Source organism: Lissotriton vulgaris, chromosome 2_1, assembly GCF_964263255.1.
Source record: "Lissotriton vulgaris chromosome 2_1, aLisVul1.2, whole genome shotgun sequence".
NCBI classification, from domain to species: domain Eukaryota; kingdom Metazoa; phylum Chordata; class Amphibia; order Caudata; family Salamandridae; genus Lissotriton; species Lissotriton vulgaris.
Window position 1 is genome coordinate 1721508743 of NC_141687.1, and position 14355 is coordinate 1721523097.

The window sequence follows — 14355 nt, forward strand, 5'->3', positions numbered from 1 at the left end:
AAGTACATCCCAGTGATTTTGTCCATGTGGAATGCTAACATGGATATACATTTTGTGGCTGACAACTGTATGGCTGTGGCTCGGTATGTGACATCTTACATCACAAAAAAGAAAAGACAGAACTGAAGGATATGTGGGAGGACATTTCCCATGAAAAGAGCCTCAGTAAGAAGTTGTACAGTTTCAGTCTGAAGATGTTGTCGCATCGAGAAATCGGAGCTTACGAATGTTCTGACCGGTTATCTTCAGCAAGTCTCTATGCCAAATCTAGGAGTATCATTTGGGCAAGTCATGGTCTTGCTGCAACGCGTAATCGAGTTCTGAAACCTGTACAGGAAATTGAGTATTTGGCGGAGAAGGAGCCAAGCAGTACAGATATTTTGAAGACCAACATGTTGGATACATATTATCCAAATAGAAGCAATCACCTGGAGAATGTTTGTCTGTATGAGGTTCTACAAAATTACATTTTCAAGAGGAACATCAAAGAAGATATTGATAAAGGAGTGTATGCTGTAATTGGAAGTGAGGGATGTCTGGTCAAGCAAAGAAAATGTCTATTGGTAAATCATCGAAAATTGAATTGCGAATCTCCAGAAAGAAAAGAGTTTTTCTATTTAGCTCCTTTGCAACTTTTCAAGCCTTGGCGTGCAGAAGAGGAACTGCTTGGAGATTTCCTCTGTTACGAAGACTCTTTCAATGCAGCCAAAGAGTCCATAGAATGTCCTGTTTTTCCAAAATATCTAGAAATGTTGAATGCAGAAATCGAGCAGGAAGCAACAATTGCAGCCGAGATTGCTAGAGACAGTTCTCAGGACAGTCAGAGTTCTGTTTCATTGAGTCAGGATCCACTAGGAGGACCAGTTATCGAAAATGAAGCTGCCACCGCCATGATTGAAGTGGAAAGAGCCATGGCACATGCTCAGGAGGATGCGGTTAACTTAGAAGATTTGGAAAGACAACTCAACGTTGAGCAGAGGAAAATATATGACGAAGTTACCAACCAAATTGATCATGGATTAAGTCATGAGAAGGAAGAGTGCTCATGTACGTCGTTGAAGCCTGTCCGACTGTACGTGAGTGGAGAAGCAGGAACTGGAAAAAGTTTCCTCATTAAAGCAATTTCATGTTATCTGCAGAAAAGGACTGAGTCATCGCTGTATTGTGTTGTCACTGCTCCAACTGGACTGGCAGCACATAACATTAAAGGTATTACTTTGCATCGGCTACTGATGCTGCCAGTGGAGCATGATAACAAATTACAATACCACAAGTTATCTGGAGATGCTTGTTGTGAAGTATCTAGAGTCCTGTAGAAGATGAAACTTCTTATCATTGACGAAGTAAGCATGGTTTCCAATGTCATGCTTGCCTTTGTGCATTTGAGAATGCAGGAAGTTCTTAAAACAGAGTATGATGTGTTATTTGGTGGCAAACACATCATTGTTTTCGGTGATCTTCTGCAGCTGACACCAGTGAAAGGACAACCAGTGTTTAAACTGCTTACGCATGAAGATACCAGGAAGTGCCTAGGGAGCATTGGCAACGTTAACATATGGTTAAACTTCAATTATGCTGAGCTGCGTGAAAATATGCGTCAGGCGAAGGATGAAGATTACAAGAATATTCTACAAGATGTTAGAATCGGGAAAGTGACCGAGCGTGGGAAAGAAGCTTTACATGCACGATTACTGTCAAATTTGTATCCAGAAGAAGACGTTCTGCCAGAGAATATTTTTCAGAAAATTACTGAGAAGAAATCTGGAATATGTTTGATGCCAACTCTTGCAGAATGTTCCATCTTCAACAACAAAATGTTGAATTTAGAAAACCAAGAGATTGTGAAACTGGAAGCTATTGACAGAATAGAGCATATGGGAGCAACAATTATTTTGTCTGAGAATTTGAAATCTAAATTGGATTCATTAGAGAAGACTATATCTAAAACTGCTGGTTTTGAAAAGACTCTGAATGTGTGCTTAAATTGCCGTATCATTTTGAGAAGGAATTTACATGTTGAAAGAGGTCTGGTAAATGGATCAATGGGTAATGTTGTTGATTTTGAGAAATACAGAAATAGAGATGGAATTGAATTTTTAAAAATTAAATTTGATGGCATTGAGGAAGTACAGCTAATTGGTTGTTGCACAGCTAGGTTTTTGCTTGTAAAAGACTTATATATTCGCCGTAAGCAATTTCCTGTTTGCTTGGCATATGCGGTGACAATCCATAAATCACAAGCTTTAAGTGTAGACAGTGCTTTGGTTAATATTGGCAGTTCTGTGTTCAAAGAGGGTATGGCTTATGTAGCATTGTCACGAGTCAGAACTTTATCAGGATTGTACTTGATTGAGTGTGATGTCACAAACATTTGTGCAGATCTAGATTGTGTTAAGGAATACAATAGGTTAAGAAGAGAGTATGCGCCACATTTGCCTCAATATCCTTTGTTTGAGAAACGTGTGGTAGGCCGGAAATGAAGAAATGTCACCAATAGTAGGGAGGTTGTAGCAAAAAGACCAAAAGTCGATGAACCCAAAATTGTAAGCAGAAAGAAAATGAATTCTGTTGAAGAGGTTGTTGGTTTTCAATTTGAAAATAGTTCTGGTGTCAACTGCTATGCTAATGTAGTGGTTAATGTTGTCTTTTCTCTAGAAACTTTAAAAGAACAGATTGTGATCAATTCGGATCAAAGTTTTTGCTGTTTGTTGAATTCTGTGTTAGAGAAATGTAGCGCTGATAGAACAAGAGTAGAAAGTGTGTCTGAAATTCGAAATCTGTTAAACAAATGTTCAGTTCAAACACAATTCTCTCAAAATATTCAGCAAGATTGTCAGGAGTTTTTAATGCATATGCTTAATGTATTGCAAGATAAAGGTGTAGATGTAGATCATCTGTTTGGCCTTTCTTATCAATGGCAGCATGACTGCGAGAATTGTAGGGTATCAAGTACTACTAGTGTAGACTCAGAAAGATTTATATATTTAACTTTGCCAGACAGTAAATCAGTATCCTTTAATAAGCTAGTAAAAGCAGCCGATCAAAACATGGAGTGTAGCCAATGTAAGTCTGCAATTCTGTCCACATTATTTATACGAAGATATGGCCAGTATGTCATTTTAATGTTCCAACGATGTAGGCCTGATGGAACAAAATTGACAACTTTAATTAAAAAATTTGTGGCTTCTCAGTTGTCAATATCAGGAAGGGCTTTTCTAACTGCAGCAATTATATATCATGACGGTCCTTCAACAGCATCAGGACATTACACAACTTATTTGAAATCTGGAAACGGCTGGTCATTCTGCAATGATTCTGTTTTAAATTTTAAAAAAAGATTGCCTTTTCACCTTAAAAATTCTTATCTGGTGTTCTTACAACCAAAATTTTAGGGAAGGAATCTCGGGATTTGCTCTGAGGAATTTCAAGAGGTTCTAATGGCTCCTACACTATATAGCCTTGTGGATAAGTGTAGTACAGAGCGAAAACTGTTTGTTTCAATAAGCTAATTCAAGCAGCAGATCAAAACAAGGAGTAGAGGTAATGTAAGTCTGCAATGCTGTCCACATTATTTATAGAAACTTATGGGTGAAATGTCATTTTACAATTCCAACTATATAAACCGGATGAAAATAAGTTGTCAAGTCTAATTAAAAATGTTTTGGCTACACAGTCGTCGATTTCAGGAAGAACATTTGTAACTGTAGCTATTATATGACATGGTGGTCCTTTGACAACATCAGGATATTACACAGCTTATTTGAAATGTAAAAAAGGCTCATCAGTGACGTCACTGACCATGTCATGAATGATGTAATATGTGACATCATCAGCAGTGGATTGCGGGTGCGCGATATATAGTTAGTGCAACTAACTATATATGCGAATTTCAATGGTTTTGTGTGAGTAAAATAAGGTTTTGTAAATGCTAATCCCTAACTATATATGGTCTATAACCTATGGTTTTTTCAGTGAATATATATATATATATATATATATATATATATATATATATATATATATATATATATATATATATATATATATATATATATATATATATATATATATATATATATATATATATATATATATATAATATTCCTTGTTGGAGATAAATTATTTACAGTTAATAGAAAAAGTAGGCAATGTTGCCCTAAAGTACAGGTTTTGGGCGCATTGCAATATGTTCAAGCACCCAGGAAGGTCGTGGGTGGATGCATGATGGATGAATGGGTGTATGGATGGTGACAATTGATGATGGATGCATGATGGATGGGTGGATGGATGGATGGATGGATGGATGACCAAAATTGTGGATGAATGCATGATGGGTGGTGCATGATGGATGGGTGGATGCATGGGTGGAGGATACATGGATGGGTGGGTGGATGGCGACAATTGGTGATGGATGCATGATGGATGGGTGGATGACCAAAATTGTGGATGGATGCATGATGGATGATGCATGATGGATGGGTGGATAGATGCATGGATGACCTAAATTGTGGATTGATGGATGCATGATGGGTGGATGGGCGATGGCTGGGTGGATGGAAGGATGGATGGGTTGATGGCGACAATCGGTGATGGATGCATGATGGATGGGTGGATGGACGGATGACCAAAATTGTAGATGGATGCATGATGGGTGGTGCATGATGGATGGGTAGAAGGATGCATGGATGACCAAAATTGTGGATGAATGGATGCATGATGGATGCATGATGGGAGGATGTGTGATGGATGGGTGGACGTTCAGCTTGTTCACTTTGTAAGAAAGCATTCAGCCCAAGCTTTGGCAGAGACTGTGTATTCCCACACTGCTTCCAGTGCTTGCTTCATGTGATGCACTTCATTCAGCCCCTAGGTCTTGGGTAGGTATCTTAACAGGTCTAACTAAGCCTTGCACATTTTCCAGCTTCTGAATTAGAGTGTCTCTCAGTCTGGCGACTGTAACGTGTGAAATAAATATATCACTATCATGCAGCAAAATTCTGGTAGGAAGTACTAGATCGATGCAGTTATTATCATATGTCTTGGAAGTGCTTTTGTAAAGACAGAACACATATATGTTTAAACAGAACATTCTTTTTTGTGTCTCGTCGAAGCCTGTGCCATAAAATGCTATGGGGCTTGCATCCGCGGTGCTACAAGTGGACTTCACAGGCAGGCGATATTACTCAATTTACTGTAGCATTTTGATTATTTTTCCACTATGTGCAACTCCGGGCTCTGAAGCTACCCTAGTATAACAAGCAATGCTTTAGAAAACCTTGAAGAAGGAAAGAAGCAAGATACCGAAGAGGCGAAATAGGCACTTTACATTACCGCATCCACCAATTTTGTACCTTGTTAGTCATTCTTATAAAGGAGAGCTTTCTTGGAAGTAGGATTGCATGAAATGGATGCATGATAAAAACGCGTTGTTACGGGCCGCGATTTAGTGGTCTGCGAAGTGATGTACTGCCCAATAGCAATCAACGCATTGGCGTTGCTACAACGTTCGATGTGAAAGGTGACAAGGTAATGTACTTTGCGGGGTAAAATACGCGTGGTAAACGCACGCGATGAAATGGTGCGCGATGTATCGTCATACATCCGTACATTAGTGCTAGAGTCATAACAAACAATTTTTCTACATGTGGTAATTAATTTGAACTGAACTCACTAAACCGAGAGTAGGAAGAGCCTCTGAGAAATTCTTCTTTGAGATGCAGAAGTGGAACACCAGCCAAGAAGGTCCAGCAATTGTTCAAGTCAAGGTCAGTACCTGAAGAAGTATTCGGCGTGGGGCGAGGCAGGAGCCAGCGGAAATCACAGCCAGCTTGAGAGACCTGGCGTATAGTAACAACAGTGTGCTGAACTGTCACTGTCAGTTCTCCTATAGCATTTGCAGAGGGGAGAAGAACAATTCAATATTGCCACCTTCCACAGCAAGGCTTGGAGCGTGACGCATACAGGATAGTTGAAGCGGAGGCAGGGCTTGCGGTGGGGACAGTAGTGCATGCCTGAGAGATTTCTGTTTGCAAATATTGTACTGAAAAAATAAGAAAACTTACTGTAAAAATGCTACACACTTTTTGTAAAAATAAGTTAAAGCAGTAAAATCTTGAAATTAGTAAGAAACTAATTAGAAAAAGGGACTAGTACTCCATTACGCAGTCCTCGTATCATCCACAGAAGGAATTCTTCACAAATAATGTAAGTTCAAGTCAAAATAAGTTACATAGTGAAATACAGACTTCTTGGATGGCCGAAGGGATAATGGGCAGAACTGGAAGGCGTTCATAATGAGAACAGTAACAGAAATGAGTGGAAAGGAAATGCACTATTCTACCAAAATATTGTACTGTTCATTAGTCACTAAAGTTACCTAATTTCTCTATTCTTCCATGGAGTTGAGCCCTTTTTGGACAGACTCACATCTATCAATCCACTGGCATTCAAAAAGTTGAAGTGGATGTCGCCAGCTCTCTCAGGAATCACCACTTTTTTGATGATCTACCATCTGCACTGTGACTGTATTCCAAGCAATGTGCTACAAGGGGGCTGCTGGGAACTCTACGTTTGATTCTGCTCCTTTGCGGTTCAATGTGTTTCATGACTTGCTGCGCAGTCTGTTCTATATCAATTAAATCACACAGACACCATATACAGTATACAACGCTTGAGAAATTATAGTTTGAAAAGAATTTCAGGCCCACTGTAATGTGCCATAATGAAATGTACTTGTATTAACAGTGAAGTTGCAAGCAATGCAATTTGGATATTGAAAATCGCCTACTGCTGCTGTTAACCCCTAATTGGTCTCCAAGGTACCTTTTTTGTGTTTGTTTTTTTAACTGCATTGGTCAGATGGTCAAGTAGTATTGAGATACTCCATGAATTCCAACAGGGACGTCTTACAGATCTTACAAACATCATCAGCATACCTCTTCTAAGAACATATTTGTGACCTAAAAGGGTTGTTGGTATGCAGGACAAATTGCCATTCAAAATGGTCTCCAAAGAGGCTCGCCAAGTTGAGAGCAAAACTGGCTCTCATCAAAGTGCCCTTACACTGCTGATAGTATTCCCCTTTAAAAGAGAAATCCTTTTTGGTCATGCCAATGTCCAGAAATTACATAACGAGGCTTTTCAGGACTTGCACAGGGTATGGTCTAGTCTTCAGTGCCTCATGTAAAATTATCAAGCATTCTCCCTGAGGAATATTGGTGTAGAGGGACTAGTGTTACTAACAGCTCTTTAAGGGGATCAAAGTCCATAATCGTGTGGGTGCTGTCACTGCCATAAGTAGAACAACAAGTCAAGCGCACACAACAATTGTAAGGGTATGAGTAAACAAGGTAAGGTGTTCAAGGATAAGATCACACACGATGTTCTTTCTATCTTAGTTTAATGGGCATGTGAATGGTCCTCCTATCAAAGGATACACCACCAAGAAATAAAACCAGCCGACACGTGTTTCGTCAGAAAGGGTGTTAACCCAATGACTCTTCAGGGCTGAAAAAGTGTGAGATATCGTCGTATCGGGGGACCGGTGATAATTCCAACCCGGTCCTGATCGGGTATTTCAAGCAATAATGTGCACAGTCCACACAGCGTGTAATTGACTGAAGGCTAAGAAGCTCGTTTGTGGACAGAGGCGGGTAATGCCTTTTGTCAGGGCTACGAGCAGCGGTATGCCAGAGAATGATGTCGAAGGTATTACCAGATGCAGGACCTTAGGTAAGGGATTGTGTCTTAATTTGGTGTAATGTTCCTGACCCTTCGATTGTTTGAGGCCTCTTTATCAAAATTGGTCTGGTCTGGCCTTGTATCATGATCCTGACACCCTTGTCTGCATTACATATCTGTATCATTTTTAGGGCATTCACAGCTTTCACTTCTTCAAAACTAATTTTGTATGAGGTAAAGTATTTTTTTCCTCATGAGGAATTGGTCTTTCAAAACTATTTTCTCAAAGGCAAAATCTCAAGCGGCATGGAATTGTTAACAGGAATAAAAGTGAAGGCGGCCTTAGGTTGGTAGCAGAGGATGCTGATGGGGTGTCATTTGCAGAAAAGAAACATCTAAGTGGTACACTGCGGAAGAACTTTTGGATTTTTGTCTGAAGTTGGAAAAAGTCAGCTCTTTCAATTATTACATAGGAGCGACCTTTGCTGAGGATGTCTTCCTTATACTCTGAGAGGACATAAATTAGTAGATAAATTAGAGATACGTATAATTTTGGTGCTCAAGGTCCTTCCTGAACACACCTGTAATCTTTACTCCTGGTTTGTCTGTCCTCTGGTTCTGGAATTGAGCCCTCCCCTTGACTCTCTGTCCCCTAGTTAATACTGTTGCCAGGAGGGTTCTGTGCCTGTATTAGAGCTCTCCTGACTCTACCCAACTGAAACCCTTGTACCCAACTACTTACTACAAATACATTTTATAGGTGTAACATCCCAAACACCCCGCCTAAAGCTACACCTCTGACCCCATGTCTGGTATTTGTGGGACTTGGAATAGAAATCTTCAGTAAGGTAAGGGTATGCTTTTTCTCTACTATAGTTCCTAATACCTTTTTGGACTTTGTCCGATTTCTCTTTGATTTCAAATTTATTGAACTCCTCAATGGTTTTATTCAATTTTTCCACCACTGTTTTTGCATTAGAGACTGGGTCTGTTTCAAGTAATATTTTCTCTAGCTCAGCTATTCCTTCCAACTTTCTCTTGCTGTGCTCCCAAGCCATTTCTATGCCCAGCACCATCCAGTACCTAGAACAAGTAGTTGCTATGTGGCTAACTCTACCCCAGAATTTTTTATCTTCTCTGAAAATGCCTGGGACACTACGTACTTGTAGACCAAGAGGAGTAGTACCAGCCTTTAAGTACTCTGTGAGCATTTGTGCATGTAGTTTAGTTCTTACATGTTTTTTTTGCATTTCTCTAACTTCTCTAAAGTCGCCCGTGTTGGATCTTTGCTGGGCATCTTCTTAGCAAGCAGAACAGAGAGGCCATAGATTACTCTTGTTATATATTCTCCAGTGGAAGTCTGGCCTCTCTGTCCGACATACTCCGGACAGGGTTCAAAATGTTATAAGGATAGCTAACAAGAAAAGCAAGTAGTATCGACCGTCTTAATGTACAAAGTAATGACTCCCTCTGTTGGGAGGTTTGTTCAATGACCTGCAATGAATTAATGAACTGCTATTAAAGAAATTATTCAAAAGGCCGTTTTGGAGATACATTTTTTAAAGTTGGCTTCTTATTAATGGTGTTATCCATATACTTTTATGCAATTTCTCCTCACTCAGGCACTGTGACTTTGAATTGTGTTTTTGTGTTGTTTATTTCTTCATAATCATTATTTGTATTTGTATACCTATACCGCCACTCTCTTAGGGATGTCACATATCCTTAGTAAAACTCTATAACAAGCGTTTAGTGAAGTGTCTGTTGCATTTTATGAGTGCTCTGAGAAAAACTTTGTTGATTTATAAATGTATGCATGGAGGTACACCAGGTGAACCATTGTGTTGTGCTTATGTTGATTGTCCAGGTTCTTACTAGTTTAAGGGCTGCCCTTGTTATATAACTAATTGCAGCTCAACTTCTTTGTGAATTAGAAATTAATACTAATGATTTTGAAAACCAAACACACACAAATAAACAAATAATAATCCTGTCTGCCATACATAAACAAAGAGAAGAAACCAAAAATAGATGACACAATCACAAGATCAACAGAATAGGAACAGTAGTATAGAGGTACTGATTCTCAAATCACTCTAAGGTGGATTCCCATCCAGCTATAGTCCACCTGTTATCAGCACATTGACCAACACATGAAACCTTTTTGATGGACTTCACAAATATGACAAGTACACCAAAAACACAGCAATCAAACCACAAACTGAACCAAGAATCATCAATGCATAACCAAAGATCTCACTCAAAGTGTAACAATTCATGACAACACAAATCCAAACTCTCATCTAAAAATCCCACAATGCATCATTAGCACACCAAAACACACTCAATCTCAAGAATCATTCTGCTCTATGAATGCTCACAAACCTTTCTCTGAGAAACCACACTGGAGCACCAAGAATCCCCAAATAATCCAATTTGGACTCTTAGCAATATAGACAAAAATTCAGACCAGGGACAAAAATCATGTCAACAGACTATTTTGTCACAGCTAACCATCCTCTTATCTCAATGAACCATTATCTGCTACCAAAAACTATGGGCGTACAAGGACCTTGGAAATCTACATTACAACAGTGTACCGAAACACTGGGTAGATCGGGCGGTGTTAGCCTCAAAGGCTAGGCAATGTGTCCTTAGAGATAAGTTTTGAAATAGCATTTTTAAAATACAATCAAAAGTAAGGACTAGCTCAGATTTAGATTAGAAATTATAGAAATCATAAAGGTTGATTATCAAAATTCAAAGGCACAGTACTGAAATAATAAAATGCAAAGGCAGCGGTAGACTCATTAAATTACATGGAAATCATTTGCCATAAAGGCCATCAGTTAGAATAGTACAAAATATTAGGCTAAATCAAAAATAGACGAAGGGCCGGATTTAGATCTCCCCAGACGGGTTACTACGTCAAAACGGTGATGGATATACCGTCCACCCAAATATAAATCCCATTATATACGATGGGATTTCATATTTTGGTGGACGGGATATCCGTCACCGTTGTGACGGACTAACGTGTCCGCTGAGTTCAAAAGGCCCTAAGTCTCAAATGTCCAGTATCACCAGTAAGAAATCGGACAATATCTCTTGTAGTAGGTAAAATAATCTTGCTCATCCTGAAATTGTAGCCTTAAAATACAGTTTTCTTTCATAGAATTACTAAGAACTATAAAGTCAGCATAGTATTATCATTGCTCTAACAATCAAATTTTTACAATGGTAAACGGTAGACATCCCATTCCCCTTAGCACTAACCCACTACATAATTATCGATTCACCAGAAGAGGCGAGGGTGTTCCGGGTGTTAGAACAAACTAGTTACATAAACAAAAGTGAGCCATTGTGAACGAATGCAACAGTGTGCAGGTGTAACGACCTTGAATTAAATTGCAAAAGGATTTCTTCTAGCAGGATCTTCAAGAACAGTATAATTCAGAAATAAACAATCCACATTTTGCTGCACGTTGTGTCAAGTAAGAAATAGGAACACAGAATTTGAATTATGATATGACATCCATTTTGAACAAGATGGAGTAGAGGCTTAACCATTGATGTCAATTCACTAAAATGCCAGGGGTACCAGTAGAGACATCACACACTTTGACATGCAATATATGACATCACAGAAAGTGATCTCCTGACTCTTAACATTGGTTAATTTTCCAGGAAGAGATATCATTGAACTTACCATAATAGAAAATCATTAAAATAAATAACACATTGTATGTTTTTACCCATATCTAAAGCAGGATACTGCATTGTATACCCGAGGTATAACAGTGATCAGGGAAGAGGCACGCCACCACAGGTGTAACAATCTAATGCTGAAGGACAATCACCATATTTCCAGACACAGCCTCAAATGCCCAGAAGTAAACATTTAATGTTAAATTACATCATTATATGCCCAGGCAAAACCTTCATGGGCTCAGCCAGAGCCCTCTTTTTCCCAAACTCAAACTCTCTTTGACCAGGTATTGCTGACATGGCCTGGTATAGCCACCTAAAAGCATATGTGCAGATTCCTCTAAGTCTATCAATCAGTCTGCACACACACAGGCTGAATGGATCCTCACAATGGCTACAATTATTGTTCTTGTTTTTATTATTATTATTATTTCAATAATACTAACACCAATATTATGATTACTGTTATCATTATTGTTATCAATAATATTATTGTTTTTATTAGAAGTAGTAGTATTATAATTCATAATAATAATTCCAAAGACCTGTTGACTCGTCATAATATTTTCAGAATCAGTTTGTATTTTCATTGCTTTTTGGACAAGTGTAGGTAGAATATTTCTAGACGCATATTTTAATTTCCAGGTATGAAGCAATGTATAAAAACAAGTTATTATTATTCATATTCATATTTTAATACGTTTTTTGTACAGCGCTGTGATCAGGTATTCTGCAATTTCTAAGTGCTGAACATTATTGATATTGGTATTATCAACTCATTGCAATAAAAAATGATTGAACTGTAGAGCGCGAACAAATGCCCAAGGGCATCAAGGCTAACAGTTAATTCTTAAGATGCTGAATATAGCTGACCTAAAATACCCACTGTGTATGCCTTCTAGGTTTTTTCAATGTGCTCCATTTTCATAAAAATATTTAGCTCTTCATTTCAGCAATAAGTTGCTGATTTACCAATCTAAGCCCCCAACAAAAGTTGCTCCAAATTTCTTTTAAAAATAAAGCACACAGTGGTTGACTGGCCTGCTTGAGATCCGATCTGTCTTTTGGAGCAGCAGTGCTAGTGTGGCACTGCTATGCAACTCTTAAAGCCATTTGGCGTTGGTCAGCATCACTCAACCCTTTTCAGCATACACACCTCCAAGTGCTGAGTTCCATGGGCAAATGAAAACACATTTTTTTCCAAGGAGACACACACACACATACTCTTAGAGAACCATATCTGTGACACCAGTATGCCTGGGCGGAAAACTACACTAGTCTTGCGTAATTTGCGCAACTACTCACTTCGCGAATTGCATGCAGCGTAGCATAGTTGGCTCGCTCGCGATCCTCAACATCAAGTTGGCGACGGCGAGTGAGCAAAATGACATCCCGGCGTGACTTTTTCCTCGTTCGCGATCAGCAACATCAAGTTGACGAACGTGAGCATGGAAAATAAACCTCCCGGTGAGATTCTCAACGCGGGGAGGTCAGGTTTCTCATTGCAAGTGGTCGCGTATGCTCGTGACCGCTCGCGATGAAAAACTACCAGTCTGTGTTGAGAAAGCTGCAGCTTGTGTAAAAATCTACTCAAGCGGCAGAAAACGATCGCTTGCACTGTTCAAGATGCCTTTTGCAATGATTGCACAGTGCAGACAAGCCTGCAGGACTGTGCAATCATTGCGAACAGCATTTCCCTACCGCACCACGCAGTTCGCGTAGTGCTACGCATATCTCGCGTAGTGCAAGGTGCACTTCGCGGAGCTACGCGTAATGCTACTTCACGAACTATGCCCAGGGTTAGACACCAGGCACTGAACTTGTGACCTATCAGTTCAGTACATTTTGCAACATTGTATTTAGACACTTACAATGGCTGCATTCGACACCATCTCCCACCGCACCCTTTCCACCAGACACCACGACACTGGCATCCACAGCAAGGCCCTTGACTGGATCTGCTTATTTCTCACCGGCAGAACTAAGCTAGTCAAACTCCCGCCCTACCTCATGGAGTCGACAGAAACCAACTGTGGAGTGCCTCAGGGCTCCTCTATCAGCCCCACCCTCTTCAACATCTACATGGCCCCCCTCGCAACCATCATCAGGAACCATGGGCTCAACATCGTCTTATGATGATTTCACCTGCTAGCGCAAGTTTGTGTGCAGTGTTTTTGTTTTCAATGCAACTTCTATATGACAGTCATTTTTTTAAGTTTTAGTATGTTCTTATATTACCTTTTATTTTTTTTATTTGTTTTTGTTTTATATGAAGGGAGATGTGTGATGTATCCAGGTTCCATCATCATATTCTAACATGGAACCTGGAACCATAGTTGTTCCAACTGAGACAGTTGGAGTTGGCTTCTTGATGGATGAGGTTGTACAATAAGTACTCCCACGATATCTTCAATTTGTGTCGGTGTCACGTTATTACATGCCTCTGATGCTGACAACACCCAGCTTATTCTCTCACTCACCAACAAACCCAACATCACCAAACACAACTTCCTGGAAGCGATGAAAGCTGTCGCCACCTGGATGAGGAACAGCTGCCTGTACTCAACTCTGAGAAAACAGAAGTCCTCATCCTTGGCTTCAACCCCTCTGCATGGGATGAGTCCTTGGGGCCCCCTGCCCTTGGAAATCCCCCCCACCCCGACAGACCACGCATTAAACCTCAAAATCATACTAGACTCATCGCTCACAATGAACCTTCCCCCCCCCCCATCTCCGGCAAGCTCCCACACTGCCCCAGTTCAGGTAGGACCTAAAGACCGGGTTCTTCGGATTACCCGAGCACTCAAAGGAGCCTCTAGTGCCTTGAGACCCTCGCGGGTGAGTAGTTGCGCTTTACCAACCCTTTGATTGATTGAAAACTGGGTGAAAACAAAACTGAAAACTAACGTGGTAAACATGTCAATGGCTGTAGGTTTGTTCAATGTTTCAAGATGGAATTCATGTTCT